Source organism: Macaca mulatta, chromosome 1 (genome assembly GCF_049350105.2).
Source record: "Macaca mulatta isolate MMU2019108-1 chromosome 1, T2T-MMU8v2.0, whole genome shotgun sequence".
NCBI lineage: Eukaryota > Metazoa > Chordata > Mammalia > Primates > Cercopithecidae > Macaca > Macaca mulatta.
Genome location: NC_133406.1, coordinates 231,120,566 through 231,132,766, shown reverse-complemented (window position 1 = coordinate 231,132,766; position 12,201 = coordinate 231,120,566). Strand labels below are relative to the sequence as shown.

Genomic DNA, 12,201 nt, shown 5'->3' with positions numbered 1-12,201 from the left:
CCTGGGTGGGGAGTATTTTCAGCGGGTTCTCTCCCCACTGTCACCCCAGTGAGGCCACCTGAGGTCACCTCTTCCCCGGGGGGTCTCGGGCCACTGGCGCCTCTAAGGCCTGGGGCTGCTGTGAGTTTCGGCCCCAGGAGGAAGGGGTGAGTCTGAACTCACTTGAAGTTCTGAGTCCTGGGGCTTCAGGGCCACACCTACCTGAGTTTGTGCTGGGGGTTGGTGCCCTCCCTCTTCGGCTGTCAGCAGGGTGCCTTCTCCCCAGGCTCCTTCTCCTCTTCTCCAAGAAAGAGGCCGGGGCACCTGTCCTCCCAGCTCACACATTCTACGAACCCCCAGGGGAGGACGGTCCTCAGCAGCTGACCCTCTCCCGTTTCTTACCACCAGCCGAGAATGAGGATGTGCTGAGAAGCCAGAAACAGCAGTCCCTGCCCCCCATCCCCACCCACCGCGCTCAGAGGCCTAGAACAAAAACATCCCACAAATAGAAATCAAAGCCTGAGAAAGAATCGAGGAGCCGTGACCCCGCCGTGGGAAAGGCTGTGTGACCTTGGCCAAGTCACTTCACTTCTCTGAGTGCACCTGCCTGTCTGTAAAATGGGGTAATGGTCTCAACCTTGGGGAGCTGCTGGGAGAAGGTGAGCTAAGATGTCAGAGGCTGGGTGCAGGTGTGAAGTTCAGTCTAAAAACAAAGCCCCTCGCAGCAGGGTCCTCGCCGGACTCCCCGCTTGCCCTGGGCTCCCCCGCCCCCGCAGTCAGACCGGGACTGCCCCTGACCACTTTCCCGTAAGGCTGCGGTGGACGGGCTGCCACACTTGTCTGGGGAGCGCTTCTGCAGTCTTGCTCTCCACTTCCTGTTTTTCTCCCCAACGGATTTTGCGCCATTACTCTTTCATGGGGTGAGGGGCGAGTGGGGGTGGAGGCGGAGGCCTGCCTGGGAAGGAAGCCCTGGGGTCGGAGGCGCCCCGGACGCCACGAGGTTGTGAGAGGAGTGTGCTTTGCACTCTGCAGGCTCCAGCTCAGAGTAGCTGAGGATGCTAAGGAGGCTGGGGGCTGGCCCACGGGGGGAGCAGAGGAGTCCTCAGTGCGGTCCTCACTCTGGAAACAGCATTTTTCCCTAGGCTTGAGAATGACTCCAGGGATGGACTGATCCAGGCTGGACCCACATCTGTCCGGTGATACCAGGGGCAGAGGGACCACTCTGACAGGTGAGTCCAGCCTCCCTACTCCCCGGAGGCCGTCAGGCCTTGGAACATGGACTGCAGGGTCTCTCGGCGTCAGGCCTCTCCTTGAAGGGTGTGAAGGGGCTGTTCCTGCACTGGCTGGGATGTGGACACTTGTCCTTTCTCTTCCTCGGCTACAGCCCCCTGGCCCCTGGGCAAAGCATCACCTTGCCCCTTCATGACCACATCACTCTTGTATTCCTTCATGACTGGCGACACCCTCTGGGTGCCAAACACAGGGAGGCAGCCCAGGAGCCAGTCCAGATCCACGCAGCGTGCCTGCTCCCAGGAGCAGCTGAGTGAATAGGCAATCACGGTTGAGTAGGCGGAGTGCTGGGAGGGGGATGATACAGCCTGGAGTATGAGGAAGGGTTCCTCGAGGCAAGGGGGCCAAGGCAGGTAACATCTGTGCAGGGCCCGAATTCTACTGAGTAGTTAGCAGAGAAAGTGCGTGCGTGTGCGTGTGTGTGTGTGTGTACGTGTGTGTGTGCGTGCGCGCGCGCGCAGGACAGGGCAGAAGGAAGTGTGGGGAAGGGCACTCCAGGTAAAGGGAACAGCATGTGCAAAGGCCCAGAGTCAGACAGCAAGCCTGGGATGTTCTGGAGCTACAAGTCCCGGTTCTTGGCCCAGCAGGGAGGGCAGAGAGGGGAAGTGATGAGAGGTGACCCTGGGAGGCTGGCTGGGTTGGCTCCATTCAGATGATTGGGCACCCAATTGTTCGAAAGCTATAGCCTCACCCTGTACCCCGGGACAGAATTCATGCCCCAGCCTAAGCTCAGAAACCAGCTCCCTTTTGCTCAAGCAGGAAAGGGGACTAATTTTACAACAGAGATGCAGGGTGCTCTTATCAGACCCAGAGCTGCAGATAGCCCGGGGACACTTCTCAGCACCACTCACCTGTCTGCCCCCATCTGCCCATCTGCATCACACCTGCCAAGCTGCTACATCCTGGACCCCTTCACCCAAAGAGAACTATGTGTGGTCTCAAGCCCACCTCCCTGGAAAGGACTTGATCAGCCTGTGTTGGATCCAGGCCTCCCTTCCAGTCCGTTCAGCTAGCTGGTGGTCAAGTGTGAACACTAAGCATCTGTCCTCATGGGTACATGACAAAGGGTTACCAAAAGGGGGTCAGACCGGCTGGGCACAGTGGCTCATGCCTGTAATCCCAGCACTTCGGGAGGCCAAGACAGGCAGATCACTTGAGGCCAGGAGTTCAAGACTAGCCTGGACAAAGGGTGAAACCCCATCTCTACTAAAAATGCAAAAAATTAGCTGGGCATGGTGGCAGATGCCTGTAATCCCAGCTGCTCAGTAGGCTGAGGCAGGATAATTGCTTGAACCCTGGAGGTGGTGGTTGCAGTGAGCTGAGATCGCGCCACGGCACTCCAGCCTGGGTGACAGTGTGGGTGACAGAGCAAGACTGCAACTCAGAAAAAAAGAAAGGGATGGGGGCAAGTTGGCCTAATAGTCTAAAGGCCAGTGGTGTCCATTCTAGTTCATTCCATTCTGGTCCTGCCCAGCACACAGGCCCTTGCCCAGCTCCTTTGACTTTTCCCGGATATCCCCATTCCAGTTTTCTTTGCTTTACCTGGTCCTGCCACACCTCAAAGTCAACCTCAAATACCTCTCCCCTGTCAAATGAGGTGATCCAAGCCATGTCACCATGTCAAACTGTTGCATTCAGGGCTCTATTCTCAGAGCTGCCATCTTCATCTGATATCCTCCCTCCCTCCCTCCCTCCCTTCCTTCCTTTCTTCCCTCCCACCCTCCTTCCTTCCTTCCTTCCTTCCTTCCTTCCTTCCTTTTTCTTTCTTTTTTTAATTTTTATTTATTTGTTTTTTTGAGACGGAGTTTTGCTCTTGTTGCCCAGGCTGGAGTGCAATCTCAGCTCTCCGCAACCTCTGCCTCCCAGGTTCAAGCAATTCTCCTGCCTCAGCCTCCCGAGTAGCTGGGATTACAGGCATGCGCCACTATGCCCAGCTAATTTTGTCTTTTTAGTAGAGATGGGGTTTCTCCATGTTGGTCAGGCTGGTCTCGAACTCCCAACCTCAGGTGATCTACCTGCCTCTGCTTCCCAAAGTGCTGTGATTACAGGCGTCAGCCACTGCACCCAGCTTCTTTCTTTTTTGTAAAGAGACAGGGTCTCAGCTGTGTTGCCAGGTTGGAGTGCAGTGGCTATCCACAAGTGCAAGGATAGTGCACTACAGCCTCAGACTCCTGGGCTCAAGCAATCCTCCCGCCTCAGCCTCCCAAGTAACTGGGACTGCAGCCATGTGCCGTTATGCCCAGCTGCCCTCTGTTTCTGCTGAGTCTCCTCTCTGGTTGCTCTCCAGGATGCTCTCAACAGAGGAACAGATCAGTTTAACCTCTGCTACCATACTTGATCTATAGAGCAAAAATGTGGATAGATACAAAGCACATGCCACAGCATTCCAGATGGGTCGGGTAAATTGAACATTTGAACAAGGTATCACAAGGGATTTGCTCTGTGGCTACCTTCCTTGGCCCCTTTGTTGACAGATGTGACTACCCCAAGTTCTGCCCGTGGAGAAGGAATCTCTAGATCCCTTCTAGTCTAGAGTCTCTCAGACCTACCCTTGAGAGTTTCTTGGGAAGGCAGCTTCTAGGAGGTGATACAATCATCTTAGCAACCTGATTCTTGTTGGTGCTGGTACTTTGGCTTAGGAATTCTCCAGGTGGATGAGATATCACAAACCCCAATTTGTCTGGCTTGGTTTCCTGATTTTCAACTCTCATAAAACGCTAGTTGGTTGCCTGTGATTTTTATTTGGGTTCACGCCATTTACCAATAATCAATGTCACTCTTGTTGCCCAGGCTGGAGTGCAATGGCGTGATCTTGGCTCACTGCAACCTCCACTTCCCGGGTTCAAGCGATTCTCCTGCCTCAGCCTCCCTAGTAGCTGGGATTACAGGTGCTCACCACCAGGCCCAGCTAATTTTTTGTATTTTTAGTAGAAACGGGGTTTCACTATTTTGGCCAGGCTGGTCTTGAACTCCTGACCTCAGGCGATCCTCCTGCCTCAGCCTCCCAAAGTGCTGGGATTACAGGCGTGAGCCATCACGCCCACATAATGTCGTGACATCTTATGCAGTTGAACATTCAGCCTTAGACTAGGTCATGTCCCCAAGGTTCAGATTTCTTAGCAGCAAATATGAGGGCTAATTTCTTTTTTCAGCATAAGAGTGAAAAGAGGGGCCGGGCGCGGTGGCTCAAGCCTGTAATCCCAGCACTTTGGGAGGCCGAGGCGGGCGGATCACAAGGTCAGGAGATCGAGACCACAGTGAAACCCCGTCTCTACTAAAACTACAAAAAATTAGCCGGGCGCGGTGGCGGGCGCTTGTAGTCCCAGCTACTCAGGAGGCTGAGGCAGGAGAATGGCGGGAACCCGGGAGGCGGAGCTTGCAGTGAGCCGAGATCGCGCCACTGCACTCCAGCCTGGGCAACAGCGTGAGACTCCGTCTCAAAAAAAAAAAAAAAAAAAAAGAGTGAAAAGAGGAAATAATCATCTGGCTTGAGATAGAAAGATTTTTTTTCTCTAATTTCTCTTGGAATGCTACCCCTGCCTGCCCTTCTACCACTGGACAATAGGAGATACCATCATGTTTGTCTGGGAAGAGGAAGTACTTAAGAGGAACCAGAGACCAGAGGTTAAGGGTTGTGTGCTCCTCTGGCTCTTTCCAGATATTCTCATTCCAGTTGCTAGGCTCACATTCTTTTTTTTCTTTTTTTTAGACCGGATCTTACTCTGTTGCCCAGGCTAGAGTGCAGTGGTGTGATCTCGGCTCACTGCAACTTCTACTCTGGGGCTCAGGTGATCCTCCCTTCTCAGCCTCCTGAGTAGCTGGGACTGCAAGTGTGTGCCACCACACCTGGTTAATTTTTGCTTTATTTTTTATTTATTTTTTTTTTGAGACGCAGTCTCACTCTGTCACTTAGGCTGGAGTGCAGTGACATGATCTTAGCTCACTATAGCCTCTGCCTTCCAGGTTCAAGCGATTCTCCTGCCTCAGCCTCCTGAGTAGCTGGGATTACAGGCGTGCATCACCAGGCCTGGCTAATTTTTGCATTTTTTTTTTTTTTTTTTTTTTTGAGATGGAGTCTCACTCTGCCGCCTAGGCTGGAGTACAGTGGCCCGATCTCAGCTCACTGCAAGCTCCGCCTCCTGGGTTTAAGCCATTCTCCTGCCTCAGCCTCCCGAGTAGCTGGGACTACAGGCACCCGCCACGTCACCCGGCTAGTTTTTTGTATTTTTTAGTAGAGACGGGGTTTCACCGTGTTAGCCAGGATCGTCTTGATCTCCTGACCTCGTGATCCGCCCGTCTTGGCCTCCCAAAGTGCTGGGATTATAGGCTTGAGCCACCGCGCCCGGCCTAATTTTTGCATTTTTAGTAAAGACAGGGTTTCACCATGTTGGCCAGGCTGGTCTCGAACTCCTTACCTCATGTGATCCACCAGCCTCACCCTCCCAAAGTGCTGGGATTACAGGCGTGAGCTACCACGCCCGGCCCTAATTTTTGTATTTTTTGTAGAGATGCGGCCTCACCATGTTGCCCAGGCTGGTCTCAGACTCCGGAGTTCAAGTTATCTGCCCTCCTTGGCCTCCCAAATCGCTGGGATTACAGGCATGAGCCACTGCGTCCAGCCTCCAAGTTTCTTAAAGCTTCAGCCTTTGACTCCTATGAGGTCACTGAAAATAGTTTAACTGATCTATTAACACAAAACAAGAACTGCCAGTGTCCCATCCAAAAATAGGAAAACTTCATTACCCCTCACTCTGGCTCGAGTCAGCTAGTTTCATACTTTCTTTGAAAAATTGTTTCTTGACACCCCACTTCTGACACCAATATCTGTATTATTTGGGATTTTGTTTTGTTTTGTTTTGAATAATAATATCCAACTCAAGAGATTTTATACTGACTATTGTCTTCCCAAAATGTGTGCTTACCCAGAACCTCAGAATGTGATCTTAATTGGAAATAAGGTCTTTGCAGATGTAATTAGTTGAGATGAGGTTACACTGAACTTGGGTGTCCCTGTAGGAAGAAGGAAATTTACACCAGGCGCGGTGGCTCACGCCTGTAATCCCAGCACTTTGGGAGGCCGAGACGGGTGGGTCACCTGACGTCAGGAGTTCGAGACCAGCCTGGCCAGCATAGTGAAACCCCCTCTCTTAGCCAAACGTGGTGGTGCACTCCTGTAATCCCAGTTACTCAGGAGGCCGAGGCAGGAGAATCGCTTGAACCTGGGAGGTGGAGGTTGCAGTGAGTCAAGATTGCACCACCGTACTCCAGCCTGGGTGACAGAGCAAGACTGTCTTGAAAAAATAAGCTACAGTAACCAGGAGCTGGAAAGATGAGAATTTTGTTTCTCATCTGTGTCTCTCTCTTCCTCTCTATGCATCTGCTACATGATTCTCCCCCAATCTCTCTTCCTCTGCATATCCGCTCCTCTGATTTCTTTAGTCCTTTTGAGGGCGTAAGAGGCCCTGCAGCTCCCTGGCTTCCATGTTAGACCACCCACGCTCCAGGTGTCTAAAGAACACTAACTCTGTTCCCTTGATTCCAATTCCATATTCCCAGGGAAATCGCTAACTGGCTCGCCTTGGGTCAGGTGACCACCCCTGGTCTAATCAACTTGGATAGGGTCAACGGCATGCTGGGCAGTCACACCTGACTGGAGACTGCTGGTGTAGCCATGTGGATGCGTGAGGGATCTCCTAGAGCCGGAGCTGGGCATCCATTGCCATAGCACTGTGTTCTTGCAATTGCCTGGATTACAGCTCCCATTGGTTGAGGCTCTGCTGTCCACTGACAGACTTCTCCCATGCCAAGTGCATTCCCAAAGGAGTCCTTCTGGTGGGTTCCCATCCCGATACGGGGCTGCCCCTGTTACTGATGGTGCAGGCAGACATGTGAGCATCTGGCTGCACCAAATAGGGCCTGGAGCCCAGACAGATGAAACACTTACCCATCCAAAATCCTGATATGAGCAGCAAGAGGGGTTCGCTCTGACTTGGGAAAGGAAGTAAATAAATAAATGCCCAGTTTTTTGTCTTACATTTATGTATTTTTATTACACCGTTAGCAAAATGTGAGCAGACAGACAAAAATTGAAAGAAAACATTTGAAACCCCACCTCTCTCCCAGCTTCCACTGTTCTAAGTCCCCTCCCACTGTTCTAAGTCCCCTCCCACTGTGCCCATGTGTGTATGTCACACACAGTTGTGACCCAGGTACAAACAATTCTGCATTTTTTTGGGGTAGGGGGCAGGGTCTCGCTCTGTGGCTCAGGCTGGTGTGCAGTGGTGCAATCTTGGCTCACTTCAGCCTCCACCTCCTGGGTTTAAGCAATTCTCATGCTTCAGCCTCCCCAGTAGCTGGGATTACAGGTGCCCGCTACCATACCTGGCTAATTTTTGTATTTTTAGTAGAGACAGGGTTTCACCGTGTTGGCCTGGCTGGTCTTGAACTCCTGGCCTCAAATGATCCTCCTACCTGGGCCTCCCAAAGTGCTGGGATTACAGGCATGAGCCACCTCACTGGGCTTTGCATTGAGTTTTTGCACCAGAAGACACCATCATTTCCCATGATGCTGTCGGTCTTCAGAATTGTCATTTTCAGTGGCTGCTTACTCTTCTTTTGAGTGGATGTGCCACGCCTTTCTCTGGACGGTTCCAGCCATAGGGAGAAGGCAGAGGCTGGCCCTCTGGGTGGTGATGTGACACATTTTCTTCCTCCCATTTTTGGTTCATGGGCCAACTTAATGTTATCTCTTGTCCAATAAGCCCTATGCCCCTCCTTCTACCTGGCTTCAGGGTTATAGAAAGGCCACCAGGGACGGCGAAGCTCACAGCTCAGGGCTTAGGTGGATAGAGTTCATAAACCTCCACCTATCAAGTTGGTGACCTTGGCAAGTTACCTATGGCATGGTTTCTTTCTTTTCTTTTCTTTCTTTTTTTTTTTTTTTTTTTTGAGACAGTCTTGCTCTGTTGCCCAGGTTGGAGTGCAGTGACACAATCTCAGCTCACTGCAAACTCTGCCTCCCAGGTTCAGGTGATTCTTGTGCCTCAGCCTCACCCACTGAGGGATTACAGGTGCCTGCCACCATGTCTGGCTAATTTTTGTATTTTTAGTAGAGACAAAGTGTCTCCATGTTGGCCAGGCTGGTCTCAAGCTCCTGGTCTCAAGTGATCCAGCTGCCTTGGCCTCCCAAAGTGCTGGGATTACAAGTGTCAGCCACCACGCCCAGCTATGGCACCGCCTCAGTTTCTTAACTAGTAAAATGGAGACTGTAACAGCAGTGATCACAGGGCGTTACTAGAGAACGCGGCAGGATGATGCATGAAAGGCCACGGCTGATTGCCCAGCAGTGTATCTGCCTTTTCTCATTTGATTGTGAGGCCCAAACCCTTTCCACGAGGCCACATCTTTTTTTATTTTTTTATTATTTTGAGATGGAGTCTTACTCTGTTGCCCGGGCTGGAGTGCAGTGGCATGATCTCAGCTCACTGCAACCTCTGCCTTCTGGGTTCAAGCAATTCTCCTGCCTCGGCCTCCTGAGTAGCTGGGATTACAGGCGCCTGCCACCACACCCAGCTAATTTTTGTATTTTTAGTAGAGACGGGGTTTCACCATGTTGGCCAGGCTGATCTCAAACTCCTGACCTCATGATCTGCCCGCCTTGGCCTCCCAAAGTGCTAGGATTACAGATATGAGCCACTGCACCCGACCTGAGGCCACATCTTTATACTTCTCATTTTATTGGCTGCATAATAATCCATAGAAGAGGCCAGGCATGGTGGTTCACACCTGTGATCCCAGTACTATGGGAGGCCAAGGTGGTAGGATTGCTTGAGCCCAGGAGTTTGAGACTAGCCCAGGAAGCATAGTGAAACTCCATCTCTACAAAATTACAAAAATTAGCTAGGCATGGTGGTGTGCGCCTACAGTCCCAGCTGCCACAGGATCACTTAAGCCCAGGAGAACGAGGTTGTACTGAGCCATGATCACACCACTGCACTCCAGCCTGGGTGACAGAGCAAGAACCTATCTTAATAAATAAGTAAATAAACAGCCAGTTTATTCTCTTCCAGTTCAGGTAGTCAGAAGTCCAAAGTCACAGTGGAGGCAGGGCCATGCTCTCTCTGGAGGCCATACGGGAGGATCCTTACTAGCCTCTTCCAGCTTCTGGCAGCTCCTGGCACTCCTTGGCTTGTGGCCACATCGCTCTGTGGCAGACTAAAATCTGCCACCCCAAATGTATTTCTTTGCGTATTTTGAGATGGCTCTTTAGATAAACTGCAGACACAGGAATACCTCTGAAAAGTTGTTCTTTTGTAAAAACCATACACCTGTCAAGGAGTTCTAGGCCGGGCACCATGGCTCACGCCTGTAATCCTAGCACTTTGGGAGGCCAAGGCAGGCGGATCACTTGAGGTCAGGACTTTGAGACCAGCCTGGCCAACATGGTGAAATCCCATCTCTAGTAAAAATGCAAAAATAATTAGCCAGGCGTGGTAGCAGGCACCTGTATTCCCAGCTACTCGGGAGGCTGAGGCAGAAGAATTGCTTGAACCCTGGAGGCAGAGGTTGCAGTGAGTTGAGATCTTGCCATTGTACTCCAGCCTGGAAAACAGAGCGAGACTCTGTCTCAAAATAAATAAATAAATAAATGAAAAAATAAAGGAGCTCTACGTGAGTAAGTACTGAATGCAAGCAGAGGCTTACTCTGAGGCTCCTTATCAGCCTAAAGATGGGTCTAGGAAAGATCCTATCAGAGGAAAAGAGACTTACAGGCAACTGCACAGATAGATTGCTACAGACCATCCATCACCTGTTCTGCTGAGGGCAGTTTCGAAGCTACCTGAGAGCCGTTATCTGCACCTTTTCACTCACTGTGCACTCACGCCTCCCTCACCTCCCTATAGCTTGTCACCCCTCCCTGCAGAACCTCCAAACCCCACTTCCGATGTTGTCAAAACTTCAATCATCTGACCCTTTTGCAATTTTTTTTTTTTTTTTTGAGACAGCGTCTTGCTCTGTCGCCCAGGCTGGAGTGCAGTGGTGCGATCTTGGCCCACTGCAACCTCTGCTTTCTGGGCTCAAGTGATCCTCCCACCTCAGCCTCAGGAGGAACTGGGACCACTGGTGCCCACCACCATGACCTGCTAGCTTTTGTGGAGATGAGATTTTGCCAGGTTGCCCAGGCCGGTCTCAAACTCCTGGGCTCAAGCCATCTGCCCACCTCATCCTGCCAAAGTGTTGGGATTACAAGAGTGAGCCATCACCTCCGGCCTGGGATTAGGATCCAGACGTATCTTTTTGGAGGCCACCATTCAACTCCTTACATGTGGAAAATGGTTTCTTCTAATTCTAAGCATTTTCCCTCTCCTGGATATACACTTTTTCATCCTGTCTTTCTGTCCTGGGAAAAAGTAACCATTTCTATTCCTTCTCATGGAGGAATTTGGGGTTTCACCTGGGGTTGCTTCACACACTAGGTGCTTTTCAAGATAGAGGGCTAACTACCGAGAGTGGGTATTCATCTAGAGAAATAGAGGCTTTTGGAGCAGGAGCACCCTGCATAGTGGCAGATGGGGCAGGGCCCAGCTCCATCCTGCTGAGCACCCCCAAGAGGGTAACCTATTTGCAAAGCTTTTACTTGTCTCTCAACCACTTTCGCTAAAACCTCTATTTTTAGCCTCACAACTTCTCTGAAGTTGGAGTAACAAACCTCATTTTTACAGAAGAAACAGACTGAAGGGTTGGGGGCAGGGCTGCATTTCAGGGCCCCCAGAAGGGGAGGCTGAGGCACCTCCACTGCTAAGGACAGACTCTCCAGGGCAGGGCTGGGAGAACAGGGCCTCACTTTCTGGAGTTTTCTGCCTCCCTCTTCTGGGGCTCTGCCTCTGCCTGCCCCTCAGTCTCAACCGTTGTCTTCAGGGTTTTTTGTTTGTTTTTTTTTTTGTTTTGTTTTGTTTTTTTTTTGAGACGGAGTCTCGCTCTGTCGCCCGGGCTGGAGTGCAGTGGCCGGATCTCAGCTCACTGCAAGCTCCGCCTCCCGGGTTCACGCCATTCTCCTGCCTCAGCCTCCCAAGTAGCTGGGACTACAGGCGCCGCCACCTCGCCCAGCTAGTTTTTTTTTTGTATTTTTTAGTAGAGACGGGGTTTCACCGTGTTAGCCAGGATGGTCTCGATCTCCTGACCTCGTGATCCGCCCGTCTCGGCCTCCCAAAGTGCTGGGATTACAGGCTTGAGCCACCGCGCCCGGCCGTTTGTTTGTTTTTTGTTTTTTTTTTGAGACACAGTCTCCCGCTATTGGCCAGGCTGGAGTGCAATGGCATAATCTCAGCTCCCTGCAACCTCTGCCTCCTGGGCTCAAGCGATTCTCCTACCTCAGCCTCCCGAGTAGCTGGGATTACAGGCAGGTGCCACCATGTCTGGCTAATTTTTTCATTTTTAGTAGAGATAGGGTTTCACCATGTTGGCCAGGCTGGTCTTGAACTCCTAGCCTCAAGAGATCCGCCCACCTCGGCCTCCCAAAGTGTTGGGATTATAGGCATGAGTCATCGTGCCTGGCCTACTTTCGTTTTTTTGTTTGTTTGTTTTGAGCCAAGGTCTCTGCTCTGTCACCCAGGCTCAAGTGTAGTGGCTCGATCATAGCTCAGTGCCATCTTGACCTCCTGGGCTCAAGCAATCCTCCCACCTTGACTTCCTGAGTAGCTGGGAGTACAGGAGTGTGCCACGACGCCCAGCTAATTTTTTTTTCCCCCAAGACGGAGTCTAGCTCTGTCACCCAGACTGGAGTGCAGTGGCACGATCTCGGCTCACTGCAACCTCTGCCTCCCAGGTTCAAGTGATTCTCCTGCCTCAGCCTTCCAAGTAGCTGGGATTACAGGCGCCTGCCATCACGCCTGGCTAGTTTTTGTATTTTTTGTAGAGTTGGGGTTTCACCAT

The 12,201-nt window shown here is 51.6% G+C and overlaps 1 protein-coding gene across 1 annotated transcript in view; it reads left to right on the top strand.

The window, feature by feature from the left end:
• The first annotated feature begins 974 nt into the window (after nucleotides 1-974).
• Nucleotides 975-12,201, top strand: part of PIK3CD (phosphatidylinositol-4,5-bisphosphate 3-kinase catalytic subunit delta) — a 100,156-nt gene continuing 88,929 nt past the window's right edge. Inside the window, exon 1 of the mRNA XM_077974865.1 lies at nucleotides 975-1,208. The gene's annotated coding sequence lies outside the window, so the exon portion shown is untranslated. The remainder of the gene's footprint in view (nucleotides 1,209-12,201) is intronic.